Below are 4,799 nucleotides of genomic sequence, written 5' to 3' on the forward strand. Positions count from 1 at the left end.
ACCAGGTTTATCCGAGCCATTCCCGCCCGCTCGCTCGCTCGCCGGATGCCCTGAGTGGCTGGGCTGTGGGAACCCCTTGTATTTCCTTAATTGCGGCGAAGGATGGTAAATACTGTGTCATTCATGTTTCTCCTTAATCTTGTTTTCTTTCCTTCGTTTTATTTTGCTTCTCTTTCGTTCCACTCTTGTCTTCTTCCGTCTTTTATTATTATTATTATTACTGTCTTTATTGTTGTATTCCTTTTTCTTTTTCCCCGTTTATGGGTTCTTTCATTCGTTAACGTTATTATCATTATTATTATTGGTTTACTGAAGCATGATTATGATAACAATAATGATAATAACAACGATAATAATTATAATGATAATAACGATAATAATTATAATGATAATAACGATAATGATTATAATGACAATTACAGTAAAAATCAAAGTAATTAATAACAATGATGATAATGATAGCAGCAGCAGTAATATTAATAACAATACAAATGATGAAAATGATAAATATCATTAACATTACTACTACTCTATTATGATTATCATCATTGTTATCATTATCAAGGTTTTTATTATCTTTAACACTAATATTATCACTGTTATCATTAGTGTATTATTATTGTCATTATTCATTTGCTTGTTCTTATTTTTTCTCTTGATAATCTTTTATCTTATCCATTTACTTTTCATTCTCTCTCTAATTATTATCAGGGTCCTTATCCTTATTTTTATTATCATTATGATTGATATCATTATTATTGGCATTGCCAGTATCAGTATTATGATAATGCTGATAATTATTATTATCATCATCATAGTTGTTGTTATTATTATTATCATTATTATTATTACTATTATTATTATTGGTATTATTATTATCATTATTATTGTTATTGTTATTACGTTTATTCATATTGTTACTATTACTGTCACTATCATCCTCATTATCGTTATCAATATCATTATCATCATCATCATGCACCTATTCTATTTTTTTTTCTTTTTATCCTCTTCTTTCTTCCGTTCCCCTCTTCATCAGTTTCTTCGTCTTACATTATTTTTTATTCTCCTTTTCCTTCTTCCAGCCTAAGGACACGAAACAATTATTCTTTATGTCTTTTTTTCATTACATTTAGCGACTCGCTACAAAGAGTGAAAAAAAAACGAAAGAAGAAAGATTATGAAAGAAGAGAAAAAACGAAAGAAGAAGAAAGATTATGAAAGAATAATAAGAAAAAAAAGTGGGAGAAGGGGAAACTGAAATAGATATTTACAAAATGATTAATATGAAGAAAATATTCGTGTTATTGCGTAATAAGGTCCAAAGGGAAATAGCACTAAAGAAAAAGAGAAAATGAGAGAGAAGAAGAAGAAGAAGAAGAAAAAAAGAGGATATCAGTGTTACCAAAGTCATTGTTTGAAAAAAAACAAAAAAACTTCAATTACATCCAACCACTCGCATAATAAAATGAGAATAAGCAAACGAATGAATGAGTAAATCGAAAAATCAGAAAAAAATCCAAAATAGATTAAAAAATATAACCAATCAATTAATAATTTCAACGCCATGGTTTCGAAGCCAATGACCTTTGTGCCCAGGGGGAGGGAGGATGAGGGGTAGGGGGGGGAGGAAAGGTTAACGAGAATAAACTTGATTTGTTTATGTGTAATTGTGTTTGTATACAAATTGCACCTTCGTATTTAAACTGTTTGAAAATGGCTGTATTTATCTATCTGTCTATCTATTTATCTATCTACCTGTTCTACCTATCTATCTAATATACAGCATCTACCTATTATTTATCTATATATTCGCCTACCTATCTATTTACATATATCTATTTATCTACCTGTCAGCCTCCCTCCTTCCCTATTTTACCTATTCATCTCTTCATTTAGCTGTATATCTTTTTACATACCCATCTTTCAGTCTACCTATCAACCTACCTATCTATGTATCTATCAATCTCTCTACCTAGATATCAATCTATCTATCCATCTATGTACACAAGTCGATGTCCTATTTGCATCTTCTCAATAATCATTAAGCGCGATCACTGTTATGTTAAATATGTATTATAATCTTGTACTGATTTAACATTTAGATTTTTATTATCATTATATATATTCTTCTTGGTATGCAACAGAAGCAATAGCCGGGGGGTCTAGAACTTTTATTATGATTGATATATAAGAAAAAAAACAAAAAAACTCATAAGGTGATAATTATGATGGCGGGAACTTAATTGTAATGATAATGATAATCATAAGGGTAATGAAAGCACTTTGGTGATAATGATGGCATTAATTATGATATAATGATAAGGATGACATAATGCTAACTTTACTAATGATGATATGAATAGTGGTTATTGTTGACAGAATGATGATCATGAATAAAGTGATGATGATAATGATAATGATAACAATGATAATGATAATGATAATAATAATAATAATAATAATAATGATGATGATAATAATAATAATAATGATAATGATAACAATAGTAATAATAAAATTATAATATTAATAATAATGATGATGACAATAACAATAATAATAACAATTATAATAATGATACGATAATATTAATACTATTGATAGCAATAACGATAATAATGTTGATAATAATCATAATGATAATCGTTACTAGTATTGTTATTATCATTTGTCGTCATTGTAATAACGATTATAAATGTAATAACATTGATTATCTACTAATAACATAATGATGATGATGATGTTACTGATGTTAGTAGCAATCATAACAACAATGATAAAAATAACAACAATAATAACAACAAAAATCACACTAAAAATGATAACAGCCATCATGAAAATCACACAAGGAAAAAGTCGAGATAGACCATCAAACAAAACGCATACTAAGACACACACACACACACACACACACACACACACACACACACACACACACACACACACACACACACACACAAAAAAAAAAAAAAAAAAAAAAAAAAAAAAGCTTCAGTTATAACAACATTCCTAACACCAAAAAAACAAACCCTGCAAAAGGAGTATCGTCAAGGTTACTCAAGCGCGAAGTGCTTAGGAACAATTAAGAACAGGTAACTTAAGCTCGGGAACAGCCTATCAAGGTTAAAGACACGAGTATGACCAAAAGAAAATTTTTACTCATGCGGCTTACTGATTTATGGGTCAGCTAATAAAAAAAAAGGGGGGGGGCGGGGGGGGGGGCTTGTCTTGGCACGAGGCTTGTGTAGTATACTGTTTTCTTGTTTCTTTTCGTTTCTCTGTCCTTTATTTGAGTGTCCTCTTAGGGTCTGTCTTTATCTCGTCTGTCATTTCGGTCTTTCTCTCTGTCTATGCCTCTCTTCTTATTTCTATGTCTGTCTTTCTCTGTCTCTCTCTCTCCCTATCTTGATAAGATTCGCAGAACGCTAAGTACCATCACGTTCAGGTATTTAGAAAAGCGATTAAACCAAATAAAAGTAGGGCATAAAATCTTAGAATAACTGAAGATGAAGATGAAAGGCTGAAGAAACTTTAATGGGGCACATTTTATAACTCAAGCAACGGGGCAGGATTTTTGTACAAGACTCTCTCAATTTTGTACAAGACTCTCCCAATTTTGTACAAGACTCTCTCAATTTTGTACAAGACTCTCCCAATTTTGTACAAGACTCTCCCAAATTTGTACAAGACTCTCCCAATTTTGTACAAGACTCCCAATTTTGTACAAGACTCTCCCAACGTGTGGCACGTCTCAGGATCAATGAAAAGGTAATATCTTTTTGGAAAGGGGGGGGGGGGTAAAAACAAACAAATTATAGTATGAACCATACTATACTTTTAGAACATACATCTCCGCACTGACATGAATCATATAACATTTTAAGAAAGTGCCGACTAAAATTCTGAAAGTAAAGGTACCTTTGATGAAAAACTTAAAATGATAACAAGAGTACAAAGAAAGAAAGAAAGAAAAAACAAAAAACACGGGACAGATGATAAATGTCGCAGGTGCACGAAAGAGGAATTTAAATACTATCTGTCCAAAGATGCTCGCGTGTGTTAAAAGATTTAGCTACTGCTAATCCAAATATGAATCAGCTGTGTGGGAAATAATTAACATACTATTATCTAATCAACACAACACCTGTCGACGAATATTCCCAAGAGAATGGATGTCATACGAAGAAATGATAAAACACATCCACAAATACATATAGAAAGAAAGAAAGTAAGAGAGAGAGAAAGGGACGTTAACATGATCATTAAGACAAGTTGGGCAAATCTCTCACCCGATTTGTGCCTCGTGCTTCCTGCTCTTTTCTCTCGCGGGACCGGAAGAAACCATCGAAGCTCAGATAACACCGGAGAGAAAGAACAAAGATAACACATCTAATCCACCCCAACAATGATGCTCCCACTGGTCGTTGGTACCAAGATAGCGAGGCAACGCAACGCAACGAACGACCCTTAAAAGCTTGTTTACCAGAAAGGGTCGTAACAATATATCCCGGAAGTGGCGGGTAACGGACCGCGGGTTACGATAGCACGTGCGTAGAACCCCAAAAGAAAAGAAAAGAAAGAAAGAAAAAGAAAAGAAAAAACAGGTCCCGGGCCAAAACATCGTCCAGACGAATTATAAAAGATCTGCCATGTAAACTTTTGGCGGGAAAGTGCCAGCTGGGCGGAGGTGCTCGGCCAGACTTCTCGAATGTTCGACGTCTAACTTTCGGATTGTTTTCTCTCCATCCAGTAATCGGTTGATTTATCTTTATTATTATTTTTTTTTTTCGTGTGTC

The sequence above is a fragment of the Penaeus japonicus genome, unplaced genomic scaffold (assembly GCF_977035675.1).
Source record: "Penaeus japonicus unplaced genomic scaffold, GWHDUDI00000001_assembly GWHDUDI00000007, whole genome shotgun sequence".
Classification (NCBI taxonomy): domain Eukaryota; kingdom Metazoa; phylum Arthropoda; class Malacostraca; order Decapoda; family Penaeidae; genus Penaeus; species Penaeus japonicus.